This window comes from Arachis stenosperma, chromosome 10 (genome assembly GCF_014773155.1).
Source record: "Arachis stenosperma cultivar V10309 chromosome 10, arast.V10309.gnm1.PFL2, whole genome shotgun sequence".
NCBI classification, from domain to species: domain Eukaryota; kingdom Viridiplantae; phylum Streptophyta; class Magnoliopsida; order Fabales; family Fabaceae; genus Arachis; species Arachis stenosperma.
In genome coordinates this window covers 2,813,967-2,834,739 of record NC_080386.1, presented here as the reverse complement: position 1 = coordinate 2,834,739, position 20,773 = coordinate 2,813,967, and the positions used below count along the sequence as shown (strand labels likewise).

Here is a 20,773-nt window from a genome sequence, read left to right as displayed (position 1 = left end):
GATATGACCCTTTTGAAAAATGCCTTTCACGTTGATTATGCCCATCTCAAATTTTGATAAAGAATACGTACTACTAACTAATAACATTTTATTAGTGAAAATGATTTGTTCGACTTTTGTGCTCTAATTGTTGACAACTTGGTTATGGTTAGAATTATCAGGAAGTCACTCCAAAGATTTGGATCTTAGATTTAGGGACTAGAGAAGAAGTATTGACAAATTAGGGGACAATTATGCCGACCAGGATCCATAAATTATTCTAATAAATATTCTGATTAAACTAGACATTACTATAATTAATGAATTTGATCTCTGATAGTTGGCAGGCTAAATTGAAATTGACCAAGAGTGACAATAAGATAATTAAAAATACCAAGGTTGCGAGAACTGGATCGGTCAATAAACCGGTGAGGTTATTGGTTTAATGGTTCATTGGTTCGACCGGAGTTCAACCGGGATTCAACCGGTTTAATTAAATATTAAATAAAATTATTAAACTTAATAAAATTTAATAATTTATAACTTAATAAAATTTAATATTTCACATAATAAATTATCCATTACTTAAGATTAGAGGTTCACAAACAACTTCAAATATCAAAGTTTATAACTAAACAAAAAATAAAACGTACATAATGACAAACTCATAGTGTTCTACATTCAAAAGATACAATTACTAGCAAGTTTTCAACTAATCAAAGGTGCAACTCATCAAAAATCATAATTATCATTAAGTGTTCCAACATCTCCATCATAAACCGGTAATCCAAAGCCACCATCATCAGAAGTACCACCAAAAGAGGGAAATCCACATCAAGTTCCACATCTCCTCCATCTAATAAAATAAAATAGACAACCAAGAAAAAATTAAAGTTACAACTTTACATCAGATATTGAGAGGAAATAAAACAAGTTTTGCTATTTCAATCACCTTTAGGATATGAAGGCATAGCATTATCCGTATAAATTAAATTTTCAATACCTTCGATGTCTCCATTAGTAAATTCAGGATCATCTTCATCCGGCATTACCTAAAAATCTACTGTGTCAATGCTTTGAATGTCAATTGGATCATAATTCTTCTTCTTACGATGCATTCTAGATTGAAGGCGTAGATTATAAGTGACATAAACAATGTCACTTAGCCTTTGATGCTCTAATCGGTTCCTCTTCTTTGAATGGATTTGTTCAAAGAGGCTCCAGTTCCTCTCGCAGTCGGATGATGAAGATGTTTGATGAAGAAGACGAATTGCCATTTTTTGCAAGTTAGGAGCACTCCCACCGTGTAGCCTCCACCATTCACCTACCAGAATATGAAATTCAACCATCAATTCTCATTCAATATTTAAAAAACATTCAAAGTAAATTGAACATAGAAATATAAATACTTACCAGGTTCAAGTCTCTTAATTGCTTTCAATGCACTTTCCCTTCCAAAACTTCCTTTTCGATCTCGATACAACTGTATCTCTTGCATTGCGGCAACCGAGTCATTGCAAAGAGTTTCAATATCAAATAAATCAAGCAAAGACCTCAAGATATTTGCCTTCTCAACAAACCCCTCACTATAGAAGAAATCTGGATTCAAAAAGTATGCTGCTGCATGGAGGTCACGCTTCAAATGCTTATCCCACCGCATTTTCAAGATACTTGTATAAGGTGTGTATGCAGATTTCCTATTTCTAAACATTGTCTTGATATTAATTTTGGCTCTTTGCATGCCCGCATACACGATACCCAGAGAAGGTTTCTCATCAGCATCAACAAGTCTCAATAACTTAATTAGAGGACCAACAAGCATAACAGTAGTAAAACAATCCTCCCAAAACTTACTATCCAAGATAATTGAAGTAGCAAAAATTGAAGCAGCAAAAATTGAACTCAAATTCATGAAGCAGCAACTCAAAATTGAAGCAGCAAAAATTGAACTCAGATTCATAAAGCAGCAAAATTGAAGCAGCAAAAATATTCCACAGCTGCCTTCAACGCATCATAATAGAAAGCCAAAAACAGATTGAAGATTCATCAAACAGAAACAAAAATCATGTAATCCAGATAAACATGAAGCAGCAACTCAAAATCATGTAATCTAGATAAACATCAAGTAGCAACCAAAATCATGTAATCCAGCATGAACAAATAGGAACAGAAACATGAACAGAAAAATCAAATTATAAACATGTTCTAAACTTCTGATGAACACAGCTAACAAAACATGAACAGATGAACACAGACTTAACAAATCATGGAAGGCAGAGTATTACCGACGATGACGGTGGAGGTGGAGAGCTCGGCGACGACGGTGGAGGTGGCGAGCTGGGCGACTACGATGGAGGAGAGGAGTTCCGCGACGGCGATGGAGGAGAGGAGCTCCGTGACGGCGATGGAGGAGAGGTGCGACGGCGATGAGGGGCTGTGGGAGGGTGAGAGGGTGAGAGTTGAGACTGAGATACTGAGATACTGAGATACTGAGGGTGGTGGTTATTAGGGTTCGTGGCTTCGTGTTCGTGCATAGCCCTTTTCTTTTTTTTTTCTTCAAAACGACGCCGTTTTGAAGTTTAATATGCAAACTAATATACCGTAAAAAAACTGGACGGTTCTCCCGGTTCACCGGTTAACCGTCGGTTCGACCGATTTTTCACTGATTTTCTGCCAGACGGTTTCTGACCATACCCGGACCTGTTAGGTGATCGGTTTCCGGTTGAACTAGCCGGTCCAGTTCAGTTTTCAAAACCATGAAAAATACTATGTATGCACAAAATTTCAATTACCAAATTAACTATTACGTATTTATATATAAATATATATGTTATTTAATTCATTTTTAATATATATTTTGTATTATAATATGTATTTTATATCGATAGTTGATTTAGTAATTGATTTTTTGTGTACACATATTATAACATAATAAGTAATTGTTCATATCATACCCCAACATTAAGGCTCAGGTCCAAATAAGTTTAAAAAGGCCCAAACTAAAGATTGGCCTTCGTTACTTACCGACCTCCTCAAAAGAGGTCGAGTTCGACACGCTGCATTTCGTGGAAGTCGGGATCGAAGATTAGCTGGCAGATAACCTACATTTAAATAAATAACTGCCCTTAAAATCTCTCAACCCGCTTCCTGGAGTTATATCTCCACTTCCCTAAGATAAAGGGACGGTTATCCTCCTTAAAAGGTGGAACTACTCCAATGGTGGTTATTGGTTCACTACTATAAATACAGTGACATCTCTTAGGTATCTCTAAGTTCCTATACTTTTTAAACCTGCTTAGCCCCTTGCTGACTTAGGCAACGGAGTGTCTTTGCAGGTACCACCCCCCATTCCTTCATACACACAAGTCGGATGGTGGCTCCCTGACACGAACCTAGTCGGAGACCTCCCCCTTTAGACGTTTGGGCCAACCTAACAAGTCCATCCCATTAATCTCCGGTTATCCAACGAAACATTGGCGCCGTTGCAGGGGACCCGAGAGATCAACCAGTAATGACGGATGAATTCAATGAGGATGGAAACACAGCATCTGATTATGAGCAAAGAGAATCAAGACGCGGGCAATAACGACAGAGCGATAGTCACCCACCAAGGGGTGACCAACCAGAACAAAGAAGGCCCCTCAGGGGTAAAAGACCCAAAGGGAAACTCTTCTGAGGGACAAGGAGCAGGAAAGGAAGGGCCGCCCCATGCGACCGACTTCATGGGTTTGTTCCATGGCTACCAGGGGTTCCTAGAGCAGTTGGAGCGACAACGAGAAGCAGAGAGGAATCTGAGAAGCGAAATCGAGCGACGAAAGAAGCTTGAAGAAAAACTCCTGAGACTAGAGTCTGCTCTTAAAGGTTGAAGCTCTCGCTGTGACCGCGCGAGAAGACTCTCCCTTGGGAGGAGGAGATTTGTTTAGTGAGGATATAATGAGGCCAAAAGTTCCAAGGAACTTTAAAAGCCCTAATATGGACCTCTACGACGGAACTACGGATCCAAAGCATCATTTAAGCAATTTTAAAAGTCGGATGTACCTAGCCGATGCTTCTGATGCTACTCGCTGCAAGGCTTTTCCGACAACCTTAACTAAAGCAGCGATGAAGTTGCTCGATAGTCTCCCCCCAAGATCAGTCAGTAGTTTCGACGACCTCTCGCGGAAGTTCCTCATGCGATTCTCGATCCAAAAGGATAAAGTAAAGCACGCACCGAGCCTCTTGGGAGTAAAACAGGAGGTCGAAGAACCTTTAAGGGACTACATGGAAGTATCATTCTTGGACATGATGATCCTGTGGTGATAATCATGATCCTTGCCAATGCCTATCTTCATAGAACCCTGGTGGATCAGGAAAGCTCAGCCGACATCCTGTTCAAACTGGCATTTGATAAGATGGGGTTGGATGAAAAGGAGTTAAGAGCTTACCCCGATACTCTGTATGGGTTGGGGGATATGCCAATAAAGCCATTAAGATTCATACCCCTACACACAACTTTCGGAAAGGGAATAAAATCCAAAACTTTGAGCACCGACTTCATAGTCGTCGATGTGGGTTCGGCTTATAATGCTTTAATAGGTAGGACAACCCTAAATCGGCTCGGAGCAGTGGTGTCTACCCCCACCTTTGCATGAAATTGCCAATGCTAGAGGGAATAGCAACCATTAAGGGAGACCAGAAACTAGCGAGGAAATGCTACAATTAAATCCTAAACCTGAGATGAAAGGGCAAGGAGGTTCACAACCAGGGGGAAAAACTGAAGAGGTACAGGTCGGAAAGAAGACTTGAAACAGAGGCTTATAGGGCTCCTACAAGACAATTCCAACCTCTTTACCTGAAAAGCCTCCGACATGCCCAGGATAGATCCCGAACTCATGTCGCATAAGCTTTCAGTATACCCCGGGTCGTGACCTGTTCAGCAAAGAAGACGAAAGCTCGGACCTGAACGGGCTCAGGTGGTGGAAGGGCAAGTACAAACCCTCCTAGAAGCTGACTTCATTAAAGAGGTCAAATATCCGGCATGGCTGGCAAACGTAGTGCTAGTCAAAAAGCAAAACGGCAAGTGGAGGATGTGCGTCGATTACACCGACCTAAATAAGGCGTGTCCCAAAGACCCATATCCCCTACCAAACATTGATACCTTAGTAGACTCTAACTCGGGGGTATCAATACTTGTCGTTCATGGATGCATACTCGAGATATAACCAAATTCCGATGTACAAGCTGGATGAGAAAAAAAACATCATTCATCACGCCTAGAGCAAACTATTGCTATGTGGTCTTGCCCTTTGGGCTGAAAAATACGGAGGCTACATATCAAAGGCTGATGAACAAGGTGTTTGCTCCTCACCTTGGAAATCTAATGAAAGTCTATGTAGATGACATGTTAGTAAAGACCAAGGATGAGACTGACCTCTTGGCTGACCTCTCGCAAGTTTTCACCACCATAAGGATGCATGGGATGAGATTGAATCCTGCAAAGTGCACTTTCGCAGTAGAGGCTGGAAAATTTTTGGGATTTATGCTAACACAAAGGGGGATTGAAGCCAATCCCGACAAGTGTAAAGCAGTCCTAGAAATGAAAAGTCTGACTTGCTTAAGGGAGGTCCAACAAATGAATGGCCGACTTGCCGCCTTCTCCAGGTTTTTGGCAGGATCAGCATTAAGATCCCTACCACTCTTTTCTCTACTAAGAAAAGGATGTCAGTTCGAATGGACTCCTGAGTACAAAGAAGCATTCCAAGAGTTCAAAAGGTTTTTAAGCCAACCTCCCATTCTGACTCGACCGACAATTGGGGAAGAACTTGTCCTATATTTGTTCGTAGCAGACAAAGCTGTAGCATCAGCTCTAATACGGGAAGACGAGGTCGGGCAGCATCCCATATATTTCACCAGAAAAGTTCTACAAGGTCCTGAATTAAGGTATCAAAATCTTGAGAAGTTTGCGTATGCCTTAATAGTTGCCTCTCGGAGGCTACGACCTTATTTTCAAGCTCACACAATAAGGGTTCGAACGAACCAGCCCATGAAGCAAATCCTTCAGAAGATGGATATTGCGGGTAGAATGGTTCAATGGGCAATAGAGCTATCCGAGTTTGACTTAAAGTACGAAACTCGGACGACAATCAAAACCCAATGCATCACCGACTTCGTGGCAGAATATGCAGGAGATCAAGAGGAAACATCCACTACATGGGAGCTATATGTAGATGGGTCCTCAAACAAAATTGGAAGCGGTGCAGGCATAATATTAGTCAACCAAGAGGGACACAAATAGAAGTCTCCCTCAAATTTGAATTTCCAGCCTCTAACAATCACGCAGAATATGAAGCCTTGATTGTAGGGTTAAAGCTGACAGAGGAAGTCGGCACGACAAAAGTAGTTGTGTTCAGCGACTCTCAGGTGGTGACCTCCAAAATAAATAGAGAGTATCAGGCTAAAGACCCCAACATGAAGAGATGCTTAGACAAAACCTTGGAGTATCTCAGGTGTTTTGCAGAGATCGAGATCAAACACATAACTCGGGATCTCAATAGCAGGGCAGACACCCTCTCCAAGCTAGCAAGTACCAAGCCAGGGGAAATAATAGAAGCCTGATCCAAGAAACTCTCCAAGAACCCTCTGTTACAAAAGTAGAGGTCAAGCAAGATGTCCTTGAAGTTTTCGGATTAGACCTCGGATGGATGAACCCACTAATCGAATATATGAAATTCGACATCCTACCCAAAGAGGAAAAAGATGCCAAGAGGATCCAGAGGGAAGCACAGAATTACACTTTGGTGAAAAATATCCTTTATAAAAGGGGGATATCAACACCATTATTGAAGTGCGTCCCGACCTCTGGGACGATAGAAGTCTTAGAAGAGGTCCATAATGGTATCTGTGGAAACCATCTCGGAGCAAGGTCCTTGGCTAAGAAAGTCATACGAGCTGGGTTCTACAGGCCGACCTTGCAGAAAGATGCCACTGAATTTGTAAAGAAGTGTCAGCCATACCAAATGCATGCAAACTTCTACGTCACTCTCCCCAAGGAGCTCATCAGCATAACTTCTCCATGGCCTTTTACAAAATGGGGATTGGACCTATTAGGACCCTTTCCCCAAGCGCCTGGACAAGTAAAATACCTAATAGTGGGAGTAGACTACTTCACGAAGTGGATCGAAGCAGAACCATTGGTCACCATCACCACCCAGAGAAGTCGGAAATTCCTCTACAAGAACATTATCACAAGGTATGGGGTACCTCACTCCATCACCACTAATAATGGCACTCAGTTCACCGACTCTACCTTCAGAAACCTGGTAGCCAGTATGAAGATCAAGCATCAGTTCACCTCGGTAGAACACCCACAAGCAAATGGACAAGTCGAGGCAGCCAACAAAGTCATACTGGCAGGGTTGAAGAAAAGGTTACAAGATGCAAAGGGAGCATGGGCTGAGAAGCTCCCTCAAATACTATGGGCTTATCGGACCACACCTCAGTCTGCCACAGGAGAAACACCTTTCCGACTTGCATACGGCGTAGAAGCCACGATACCAGTTGAAATCATTGAGCAAAGTCCAATGGTAAGCTTCTACGACGAGGTTGGCAACATACAGGGGCACAAAGAAGAACTCAAACTACTCCCCGAAGTCTGAGAACAAGCCCAGATAAGAGAAGCAGCACTAAAGCAAAGGATGACAAACAGATACAACAAAAAAGTCATTTGAAGAAGTGATGAGCGGATAATTTGTACGCTTTTTGGCATTGTTTTTAGTATGTTTTTAGTAGTTTTAGTTGAGTTTTTATTATATTTTTATTAGTTTTTAATTAAAATTCACTTTTCTGGACTTTACTATGAGTTTGTGTGTTTTTCTGTGATTTCAGATATTTTCTGGCTGAAATTGAGGGATCTGAGCAAAAATCTGATCCAGAGACTCAAAAGGACTGCAGATGCTGTTGGATTCTGACCTCCCTGCACTCGAAGTGGATTTTCTGGAGCTACAGAAGCCCAATTGGCGCGCTCTCAACGGCGTTGGAAAGTAGACATCTTGGGCTTTCCAGCAATATATGATAGTCCATACTTTGCCCAAGATTTGATGGCCCAAACCGGCGTTCAAAGTCACCTCAAGAAATTCCAGCGTTAAACGCCGGAACTGGCACCTAAATGGGAGTTAAACGCCCAAACTGGCATAAAAGCTGACGTTTAACTCCAAGAAGAGTCTCTACACGAAAATGCTTCATTGCTCAGCCCAAGCACACACCAAGTGGGCCCGGAAGTGGATTTTTATGTCATTTACTCATCTTTGTACACCTTAGGCTACTAGTTATCTATAAGTAGGACCTTTTACTATTGTATCTAGGGACTTTGGTAGCTATCTTCGTTTTATGCTATCTTAGATCATTGGGAGGCTGGCCATTCGGCCATGCCTAGACCTTGTTCTTATGTATTTTCAACGGTGGAGTTTCTACACACCATAGATTAAGGTGTGGAGCTCTGCTGTACCTCGAGTATTAATGCAATTACTATTGTTCTTCTATTCAATTCCGCTTGTTCTTTGTCCAAGATATCACTTGTTCTTCAACTTGATGAAGGTGATGATTGACGCCCATCATCATTCTCACCCATGAACAAAGTGACTGACAACCACTCTTGTTCTACAAGCATCTGAGGCTTAGTGAATATCTCTTGGATTTCTGATTGCACGATGCATGGTTGATCGCCTGACAACCGAGTGCTCGCCTGACAAACGAGCCAGCCATTCCGTGAGATCAGAGTCTTCGTGGTATAGGCAAGAACTGATGGCGGCATTCAAGAGAATCCGGAAGGTCTCACCTTGTCTGTGGTATTCTGAGTAGGATTCAATGATTGAATGACTGTGACGTGCTTCAAACTCCTAGCAGGCTAGGGCGTTAGTGACAGACGCAAAAGTATCAATGGATATTATTCCGGCCTGAACGAGAACCGACAGATGATTAGCCTATGCTGTGACAGAGCATCAGGGACGTATTTTCACTGAGAGGATGGGAGGTAGCTGCTGACAACAGTGAAACCCTACACGAGCTTGCCATGGAAAGGAGTAAGAAGGATTGGATGAAGGCAGTAGGAAAGCAGAGAGACGGAAGGGAAGGCATCTTCATACGCTTGTCTGAAGCTCTTACACCAATGATATACATAAGTATCTCTATCTTTATCTTTATGCTTTATTCGTTTATCACTATACCCATTTGAGTCTGCCTGACTGAGATTTACAAGGTGACCATAGCTTGCTTCATACCACCAATCTCCGTGGGATCGACCCTTACTCGCGTAAGGTTTATTACTTGGACGACCCAGTGCACTTGCTGGTTAGTTGTGCGAAGTTGTGTTTATGCCATGGTATTGAGCACCAAGTCTTTGGAGCCATTACTAGGGATTGTTTATGTTTTGAAAAGTATTGATCACAATTTCGTGCACCAAGTTTTTGGCGCCGTTGCCGGGGATTGTTCTTGTGTATGGACAACTGACGGTTCATCTTGTTGCTTAGATTAGGCATTTATTTTTTTTCGAAATCCTTGAAGATGAATTCTAGAGTTTCATGATGATTTGTTGAAATCTGGCTGGCTGAAAAAGCCATGTCTAATCTTATTGGACCGAGGTTTCAACTGATCATCACAATAGCTTGTTGATCTCTATCAATCTTGCTATTGGAGCAATGATCTGCTAAGGCTTGGCTGGCCATTGGCCATGTCTAGTGTTTTGGACCGAAGCTTTCTTTGAAAGCTTGGCTGGCTGTGAAGCCATGTCTAATTCCTGGACCGGAGTCTTAGACTAGCATTGCACTGATTCCTGGAATTCTCATTAAGAATTTTGATATCTTTTTCCACTTAAGTTTCGAAAAATACAAAAAAAATCACAAAATCATAAAAACCAAAAAGATTTTATGTTTCTTGCTTAAGTCTAGTGTCTCATCTTAAGTTTGGTGTCAATTGCATGCATTCATTCATGTGTCTTAAGGATCTTCAAGTAATTCTTGATGATTTCTTACTCTGATCTTTGAATTCTTTTGGCTTGAGTGTTTATGTGTCTCACATAGTGTCAGCAGTATACAAACTGCTAAGTTTGGTGTCTTGCATGCATTGTTATTTGATTCTTGTTGCATTTTGATTATTAAAAAATCCAAAAATATTTTTTATTTGTGTCTTTTCAAGTCAATAATACAAGGAATTGAAGATTCAGAACATACTGCAGAGGAATTATACAGAAAAAGCTGGGCATTCAAAAATGCCCAGTGAAGAAGGCAGACTGGCGTTTAAACGCCAGCCAGGGTACCTGGTTGGGCGTTTAACGCCCAAAAAGGGTGCATTTTGGGCGTTAAACGCCAGAATGGATACCATTCTGGGCGTTTAACGCCAGGAGGGTGCTAGGGGAAGATTTTGTTTTCAAATCAATTTTTTTTCAAGTTTTCAAAGTTTTTCAAAACCAAATCTTTTTCAAATCATATCTTTTCAATCAAATGCTTTCAAAATCAATTTCTTTCCTTTTTCAAAGATACTTACTAACAATTAATGATTTGATTGAACATCTCAAATTTGTTGCCTTTTCTGTTGAGAAAGGTTTAATGTTTGAATCATATCTTTTCTTGTTAGGCAAGTCATTAATTTTCAAAATCAAATCTTTTAAAATTGTTTTCAAATCAAATTTTTTAACCAATCATATCTCCTCAACCTCATCTTTTTCAAAATAGTTTTCAATCAAATCTTCTTAATTTCTAATTTCAAAATCTTTTTCAAAAATCACTTGATTTCTTTTCCACTTTCAATTTTCGAAAATTATCAATCAAATTTTAAAATGTTTTTAACATCTTTTTAATTAATTTTCGAAAATCCTCTTCCCTCCTTCCCACATCCTTCTATTTATGGAGTACTACTCCTTCTTAATGCACAATTCGAACTCTATCTAATCAAGTTCGAATTCTTCTACCTTCTTTTCTTCTATTTTTCGTTTCCTCTGACACCTTAAGGAATCTCTATACTGTGACATAGAGGATTCCACATCTTCTTGTTCTCTTCTCTTTCATATGAGCAGAAGCAAAGACAAAGGCATTCTTGTTGAAGCTGACCCTGAACCTGAAAGAACCTTGAAGCGAAAGCTAAGAGAAGCCAAAACACAACTCTCTTTAGAGGACCTGACCGAATTCTTCAAAGAAGAAGAACACATGGCAGCCGAAAACAACAACAATGCCAACAATGCAAGGAAGGTGTTGGGTGACTTTACTGCACCTACTCCCAACTTCTATGGGAAAAGCATCTCTATCCCTGCCATTGGAGCAAACAACTTTGAGCTTAAGCCTCAATTAGTTTCTCTAATGCAACAGAATTGCAAGTTCCATGGACTTCCAATGGAAGATCCTCATCAGTTTTTAGCTGAGTTCTTGCAAATCTGTGACACAGTCAAGACTAATGGGGTTGACCCTGAGGTCTACAGACTGATGCTATTCCCTTTTTCTGTAAGAGACAGAGCTAGAATATGGTTGGACTCACAACCTAAGGATAGCCTGGACTCTTGGGAAAAGCTAGTCAATGCCTTCTTGGCAAAGTTCTTTCCACCTCAAAAATGGAGTAAGCTTAGAGTGGAAGTCCAAACCTTCAGACAGAAGGATGGAGAATCCCTCTATGAAGCTTGGGAAAGATACAAATAATTAATCAGAAAATGTCCCTCAGACATGCTTTCTAAATGGAGCATCATAGGTAATTTCTATGATGGTCTCTCTGAACTATCCAAGATGTCTTTGGATAGCTCTGCTGGAGGATCTCTTCATCTGAAGAAGACGCCTGCAGAGGCTCAAGAGCTAATTGAAATGGTTGCAAATAACCAATTCATGTACACTTCTGAAAGAAATCCTGTGAACAATGGGACTAGTCAGAAGAAAGGAGTTCTTGAGATTGACACTCTGAATGCCATACTGGCTCAGAACAAGATATTGACTCAACAAGTCAATTTGATTTCTCAAAGTCTGTCTGGAATGCAAAATACACCTGGCAGTACTAAGGAAGCTTCATCTGAGGAAGAAGCTTATGATCCTGAGAACCCTTCAATGGAAGAGGTGAATTACCTAGGAGAACCCTATGGAAACACCTATAATTCTTCATGGAGAAATCACCCAAATTTCTCATGGAAGAATCAAGAGAGACCTCAACAAGGTTTCAATAATAATAATGGTGGAAGAAACAGGTTTAGCAATAACAAGCCTTTTCCATCATCTTCTCAGCAACAGACAGAGAGTTCTAAGCAGAATACCTCTAACTTAGCAACAATGGTCTCTGATCTAATCAAAACCACTCAAAGTTTCATGAATGAAACAAGGTCCTCCATCAGAAATTTGGAAGGACAAGTGGGTCAGCTGAGCAAGAAAGTTACTGAACTCCCTCCTAGTACTCTCCCAAGTAATACAGAAGAAAATCCAAAAGGAGAGTGCAAAGCCATAACCATGGCCAAATATGGAGAGGAAAGAGAGGAGGTGGACGCCACTGAGGAAGACCTCAATGGGCGTGCACCAACCTCCTCTGAGTTCCCCAATGAGGAACCATGGGAATCTGAGGCTCAAAATGAGACCATAGAGATTCCATTGGACTTACTTCTGCCTTTCATGAGCTCTGATGAGTATTCCTTCTCTGAAGAGGATGAGTATGTCACTGAAGAGCAAGTTGCTAAATACCTTGGAGCAATCATGAAGTTAAATGACAAGTTATTTGGAAATGAGACTTGGGAAGATGAACCTCCCTTGCTCACCAAAGAACTGGATGACTTGTCTAGGCAGAAATTACCTAAAAAGAGACAAGATCCTGGGAAGTTTTCCATACCTTGTACCATAGGCACCATGACCTTCAAGAAGGCCCTGTGTGACTTAGGGTCAAGTGTGAACCTCATGCCTCTCTCTGTAATGGAGAAGCTAGGGATCTTTGAGGTACAAGCTGCAAGAATCTCATTGGAGATGGCAGACAACTCAAGAAAACAAGCTCATGGACTTGTAGAGAATGTTTTGGTAAAAGTTGAAGACCATTACATTCCTACTGATTTCATAGTCCTAGAGACTGGGAAGTGCATAGATGAATCCATCATCCTTGGCAGACCCTTCCTAGCCACAGCAAAGGCTGTGATTGATGTTGATAGAGGTGAACTGATCATTCAAGTGAATGAAAAATCCTTGGTGTTTAAGGCTCAAGGATATCCCTCTGTCACCATGGAGATGAAGCTTGAAGAGCTTCCCTCAAATCAGAGACAAATAGAGCCCCCAAAGTCAAACTCTAAGTTTGGTGTTGGGAGGCCACAACCAAACTCTAAGTTTGGTGTTGAACCCCCACATTCAAACTCTAAGTTTGGTGTTGGGAGATTCCCACATTGCTCTGATCATTTGTGAGGCTCCATGAGAGCCATCTGTCAAGCTACTGACATTAAAGAAGTGCTTGTTGGGAGGCAACCCAATGATTATATTTTATATATTTTCTTTTGTTATTTTATGTTTTTTGTAGGTTGATGATCATAAGAAGTCACAAAATCCATTGAAAAAGCAAAAACAGAATGAAAAACAGGAAGAAAAATAGCACACCCTGGAGGAAGAATTCACTGGCGTTTAAACGCCAGTGAGGCTAGCAGTTGGGCGTTTAACGCCCAGTCTGGCACCATTCTGGGCGTTTAACGCCAGAAAGGGGCACCGGACTGGCGTTAAACGCCAGAAAAGGGCAAGAACCTGGCGTTAAACGCCAGGAATGGGCACCAGCCCGGCGTTTAACGCCAGAAATGGCTCAAAACGTGATTTTGAGCAACATTTGGTGCAGGGATGACTTTTCCTTGACACCACAGGATCTGTGGACCCCACAGGACCCCCACCTACCCCACCACCACCCTCTCTCTTCTTCCCCCATTCACCAATCTCCTCAATACCTCTTCCCCAAAAACCCTTCACCTATCAAATCCCATCTTTATCTTCACCACTCACATCCATCCTTCATAAAACCCCACCAACCTCACCCTTCAAATTCAAACCACTTTCCCTCCCAAAACCCACCCATAATGGCCGAACACCATCTCCCCTCTCCCCTATAAATACCCTTCTTCACTCCCTCATTTTCACACATCCTAAACACCACTTCTCCCCTTCTTTGGCCGAATACAAAGCCACTCCCCTCTCCCTCATTTCTTCTTCTTCTACTCTCTTCTTTCTTCTTTTGCTCGAGGACGAGCAAACCTTTTAAGTTTGGTGTGGTAAAAGCGTTGCTTTTTCGTTTTCCATAACCATTTATGGCATCCAAGGCCGGAGAAACCTCTAGAAAGAGGAAAGGGAAGGCAAAAGCTTCCACCTCCGAGTCATGGGAGATGGAGAGATTCATCTCAAGGGTGCATCAAGACCACTTCTATGAAGTTGTGGCCTTGAAGAAGGTGATCCCCGAGGTCCCCTTTTCACTCAAAAAGGGTGAATATCCGGAGATCCGCCATGAGATCCGAAGAAGAGGTTGGGAAGTACTCACCAACCCCATTCAACAAGTCGGAATCTTGATGGTTCAAGAGTCCTATGCCAACGCATGGATCACAAAGAACCATGATCAAAGTATGAACCCGAATCCAAAGAATTATCTTACTATGGTTCGGGGGAAATACTTGGATTTCAGTCCGGAAAGCGTAAGGTTAGCATTCAACTTGCCTATGATGCAAGAAGATGAACATCCTTACACAAGAAGGGTCAACTTTGATCAAAGGTTGGACCAAGTCCTCACAGTCATATGTGAAGAGGGCGCACAATGGAAGAGAGATTCAAGAGGCAAGCCGGTTCAATTGAGAAGGCATGACCTCAAACCCGTGGCTAGAGGATGGTTGGAGTTCATCCAACGCTCAATCATTCCCACTAGCAACCGGTCCAAAGTTACTCTAGACCAGGCCATCATGATTCATAGCATCATGATTGGAGAAGAAGTGGAAGTTCATGAGGTTATAGCCCAAGAACTCTATAAAGTGGCGGACAAGTCTTCCACCTTGGCAAGGCTAGCCTTTCCTCATCTCATTTGTCACCTCTGTTATTCAGTTGGAATTGACATAGAAGGAGATACCCCTATTGATGAGGACAAGCCCATTACTAAGAAAAGGATGGAGCACACAAGAGACCCCACTCATCATGAGATCCCTGAGATTCCTCAAGGGATGCACTTTCCTCCGCAAAACTATTGGGAGCAACTAAACACCTCCCTAGGAGAACTGAGTTCCAACATGGGACAACTAAGGGTGGAGCATCAAGAACACTCCATCATCCTTCATGAAATTAGAGAAGACCAAAGAACCATGAGGGAGGAGCAACAAAGACAAGGAAGAGACATTGAGGAGCTCAAGCACTCCATAGGATCTTCAAGAGGAAGAAAGAGCCGCCATCACTAAGGTGGACCCGTTCTTTGATTTCCTTGTTCTTTATTCTTCTGTTTTTCGAATTTTATGCTTATGTTTATCCATGTTTGTGTCTTGTGATCATTAGTGTCTTAGTGTCTATGCCTTAAAGTTATGAATGTCCTATGAATCCATCACCTTTCTTGAATAAAAACGTGCTTAATTGAAAAGGAAAGAATTGCATGAATTCTGAATTTTATAATAGTTTAATTAATTTGATGTGGTGGCAATACTCTTGTTCTCTGAATGTATGCTTAAACAGTGCATATGTATCTTGAATTTGTGGTTCATGAAGGTTGGCTCTTGAAAGAATGATGAAAAAGAAGACATGTTACTGAGGATCTGAAAAATCATAAAAATGATTCTTGAAGCAAGAAAAAGCAGTGAATACAAAAAAAAAAGAAAGAAAGCAAGCGAAAAAAAAAACCGAAAAAAAAAGAAAAAAAAAGGGAGAAAGAGAAAAAGAAAGAAAAAGAAAAAAATAAAGTTGTGATCCAAGGCAATAAGAGTGTGCTTAAGAACCCTGGACACCTCTAATTGGGGACTCTAGCAAAGCTGAGTCACAATCTGAAAAGGTTCACCCAATTATGTGTCTGTGGCATGTATGTATCCGGTGGTAATACTGGAAGACAGAGTGCTTTGGGCCACGGCCAAGACTCATAAAGTAGCTGTGTTCAAGAATCATCATACTTAACTAGGAGAATCAATAACACTATCCGGATTCTGAGTTCCTAAAGAAGCCAATCATTCTGAATTCCAAAGGATAGAGTGAGATGCCAAAACTATTCAGAGGCAAAAAGCTAAAAGCCCCGCTCATCTAATTAATACTGATCTTCATAGATGTTTTTGGAGTTCATTGCATATTCTCTTCTTTTTATCTTATTTGATTTTCAGTTGCTTGGGGACAAGCAACAATTTAAGTTTGGTGTTGTGATGAGCGGATAATTTGTACACTTTTTGGCATTGTTTTTAGTATGTTTTTAGTAGTTTTAGTTGAGTTTTTATTATATTTTTATTAGTTTTTAATTAAAATTCACTTTTCTGGACTTTACTATGAGTTTGTGTGTTTTTCTGTGATTTCAGGTATTTTCTGGCTGAAATTGAGGGATCTGAGCAAAAATCTGATCCAGAGACTCAAAAGGACTGCAGATGCTATTGGATTCTGACCTCCCTGCACTCGAAGTGGATTTTCTGGAGCTACAGAAGCCCAATTAGCGCGCTCTCAACGGCGTTGGAAAGTAGACATCCTGGGCTTTCCAGCAATATATGATAGTCCATACTTTGCCCAAGATTTGATGGCCCAAACCGGCGTTCAAAGTCACCTCAAGAAATTCCAGCGTTAAACGCCGGAACTGGCACCTAAATGGGAGTTAAACGCCCAAACTGGCATAAAAGCTGGCGTTTAACTCCAAGAAGAGTCTCTACACGAAAATGCTTCATTGCTCAGCCCAAGCACACACCAAGTGGGCCCGAAAGTGGATTTTTATGTCATTTACTCATCTTTGTACACCTTAGGCTACTAGTTATCTATAAGTAGGACCTTTTACTATTGTATCTAGGGACTTTGGTAGCTATCTTCGTTTTATGCTATCTTAGATCATTGGGAGGCTGGCCATTCGGCCATGCCTAGACCTTGTTCTTATGTATTTTCAACGGTGGAGTTTCTACACACCATAGATTAAGGTGTGGAGCTCTGCTGTACCTCGAGTATTAATGCAATTACTATTGTTCTTCTATTCAATTCCGCTTGTTCTTTGTCCAAGATATCACTTGTTCTTCAACTTGATGAAGGTGATGATTGACGCCCATCATCATTCTCACCCATGAACAAAGTGACTGACAACCACTCTTGTTCTACAAGCATCTGAGGCTTAGTGAATATCTCTTGGATTTCTGATTGCACGATGCATGGTTGATCGCCTGACAACCGAGTGCTCGCCTGACAAACGAGCCAGCCATTCCGTGAGATCAGAGTCTTCGTGGTATAGGCAAGAACTGATGGCGGCATTCAAGAGAATCCGGAAGGTCTCACCTTGTCTGTGGTATTCTGAGTAGGATTCAATGATTGAATGACTGTGACGTGCTTCAAACTCCTAGCAGGCTAGGGCGTTAGTGACAGACGTAAAAGTATCAATGGATATTATTCCGGCCTGAACGAGAACCGACAGATGATTAGCCTATGCTGTGACAGAGCATCAGGGACGTATTTTCACTGAGAGGATGGGAGGTAGCTGCTGACAACAGTGAAACCCTACACGAGCTTGCCATGGAAAGGAGTAAGAAGGATTGGATGAAGGCAGTAGGAAAGCAGAGAGACGGAAGGGAAGGCATCTTCATACGCTTGTCTGAAGCTCTTACACCAATGATATACATAAGTATCTCTATCTTTATCTTTATGCTTTATTCGTTTATCACTATACCCATTTGAGTCTGCCTGACTGAGATTTACAAGGTGACCATAGCTTGCTTCATACCACCAATCTCCGTGGGATCGACCCTTACTCGCGTAAGGTTTATTACTTGGACGACCCAGTGCACTTGCTGGTTAGTTGTGCGAAGTTGTGTTTATGCCATGGTATTGAGCACCAAGTCTTTGGAGCCATTACTAGGGATTGTTTATGTTTTGAAAAGTATTGATCACAACTTCGCGCCACCAAGAAGCTTCGTCCTGGATGACTTGATCTTGATCAGAAACGACATAGGAGTTAAATAGTCTGTGGATGGAAAGCTTGCTGCAAACTGGAAAGAGCCATATAAAATTAATGAGGTCCTAGGAAAAGGCTACTACAAGGTGACCGACTTAAACGGCACTGAATTACATAAGTCGTGGCATGCTTGTAATATGAAAATGTACTATAGTTAAAAGTGAACTCCACTCCCTGGTGTACTCTTTTTCCCGACTTCATGGTTTCTTCCCATAAAGAAGGGTTTTCCTGAAGGGGGTTTAACGAGACATCAAAGTGGAGGCTAAGGGGCAACAATTTTCAACCTCTTAGTAGCAAAAAGTACCTTCGTGAATAAATAAAGATCTTTTTCTACATTTCTTTATAAATTCCTTTTAAGTTATTATCGTTTTTCTACGAATCGCACCAACTTAAGCTTGGCAAAACGTAAAAATCCCATGCCCGACCTACGTGGTTGGCAGGATAAAACGAGGAGGTACAAGCCGGTGTAAAGAGGCTATAAAAGCAGATCATGTAAACTCGGATATGTAACGACTAACAAGTCGGAAACATCGAGAAGAATCGAAATGCATCGCAAAAATAGCCTAAGTTATGAACAATCCAAATAAGAAATTTTGAATTCATAAGGAATGCCAAAAAGGGATAAAAAGAAGAACCATCAACAAAGGCAGAAGCTGTCTCGAATCTTTGGAAAATCCAAAAACAACTTAGCTTACCTAGATAAAAAGTTTTTCTTCCAAAAGAAAAAAACATCAAAAGGGTTTTTATGAAAAACCTAGCGAAGGAAAAATTGCAGAAAGCATGCGCGCACCAATTAGTCTTAAACCCCTTATCCAAAAAATGGGATAACAATTAAAGCAATTTTTTTTAACGGCCATAAAAGGCCAAGGGAATGTCAGGAGAAATCACCACAGAAACAATAAAAATATTAAATTGTTCAAAAAAGAGGACCCAAAAGCCGGGCCCCAAAATAGCTTAAATCAAACGGAAGAAAAATTAAGAGTCACCAGAAGTCGGATCAGTGGCAAGGAGAGAAGTCAGAGCAGCAACAGGAGAGGACGGAGCAGACTGTTCAGGATCTTGAGCGGGAACCCCAGAAGAACTCGGGAGGTCTTCATCTTGTCGCTCCTCACGAGGAGGGGACTCTACTATCCTCTGCCCCCGAGTCTTCAGGTCGGAGTCAGTCTCAGGTCGGGGAGAAGAAATGATGGCCCCATCCACAACAATTTTGTCAGGGTCAAGAGGAGAAAGGTCCAAGTCGGGGCGATAACTCCGACCTGCTCCTTAAAGACCCTCCAAGCCTCCTCCGAACTTTCAGCCACCGAATCCTCCAAGTCCTAGAAAGCCTCTCGACATCATGCTAGCTCCTTCTTCAAGTCAAGGTTATCCCCAAAGAGCCTGACATAATTTTGCTCCGCCTTCTCCTTAAGGCCCTCCGCCATGGCACACTGGCCCATCAACTTCTTCTCTATCTCCTGAAGCCGAGTCCTCTCCTCCCTCAGCTCGGCGACCTCTTTCTTAAGCCTCTTCTCTTCCTCTTGATAGAGAAAAATCCTCCCCTCTAACTCTTCAACCTTTTGGGTTGAGCCCAAAGAGCTAAGGGGAGTCTTTTCCAAAATATCAAGGAGCTTCGTGCATACTCCTGCCGCTTGAACACTCCCATGAACTAAGAAATTAAGATGGTTTCGAACGGAAACATCATCTATATTAATTCGAGTATAAGGATAGATGTGATTCCGAACAAACTCGGGGCCATCAAAATTAGCTTTCCCAGAAAAAGAAGAGCCAGACTCTGAAGTCTTACGCTTCTTTTTCTCGGTTTCAGGAGGGGGTTGGATGAGGGGAGAAAGAGAAAAGGCAGGACTGAAAGTTACCAAAATAGGATGAGAAGAGGTCCCCAGATCACGAGGAGGAGAAGGAGGCGGAGGAAGAGTGCCAGCAACCCTGGCGGCATCGACCCGAGCCCGATACCTCCTCTTGGCATCCTGGACCTTCAAGTAGGAGGAGCTAGAACCTTTCTTCACCATTTCTAAAAAAGAAGTAAACAAATAATTAATCTACAAATCGGAGGAAATCAGAAATAGCAAATCGGAGGATTACAAGTCAGAAATTATCTAAATCAACAATAAAGCTATCTAATTGGGTCCGCATAAAACTCGGAGATCTTTGAAGAAATTTTTTGGTGTCCAGATTAGGGGCCCATCCCCAAATTTCTCAGAAGAACCCCACAACAGCCTCCTCAACCTCATCCAGGCCATACTTATCCACAGGAGAGGCCTCTAACCAGTAAAGAGGAAAACTTTCTGACTTTGAATGGCTCGAAAAGAAATTCACTATTGCTTATTATTTTGCCCACTGAAGGGCTTGGTCATATAAAATAGATAGAAAAAGATTTTCAAAGAGGTCGGAAAGTCAGGTTCTCGACTGACAAGTTGGTAAATTTTCATAAAACCCCAAAAATTGGGATGGAGTTGAGTAGGAGCAACTCGGCAGTGGTTCAAAACCTCCACCTCAAAATCAGAGAAAGGCAGAAACACCCCCAGACGGGTAAAAAGGCTCTCATACATAAAAAAAATGGGGTCAGCGTTGGCAGCCTTCCCAAAACAAACGCAGTCTTCAGGACCCGGGGCAATCAACTCATATTTGGGTTCATCCTCATCAAGAACACAAATCCTATGGTGGGTGCGGAGGTCAGTAATGTAGTCGGTGTCTACTAAGGGTT

General features: G+C 41.7%; 1 non-coding gene across 1 annotated transcript; it reads right to left on the bottom strand.

Annotated features, from left to right (window-relative positions):
* Positions 1-11,558: 11,558 nt before the first annotated feature.
* Positions 11,559-11,666, bottom strand: LOC130959787 (small nucleolar RNA R71). Its single transcript, XR_009078853.1, has one exon. It is a non-coding gene; the product is annotated as a small nucleolar RNA R71 (small nucleolar RNA).
* Positions 11,667-20,773: the final 9,107 nt, after the last annotated feature.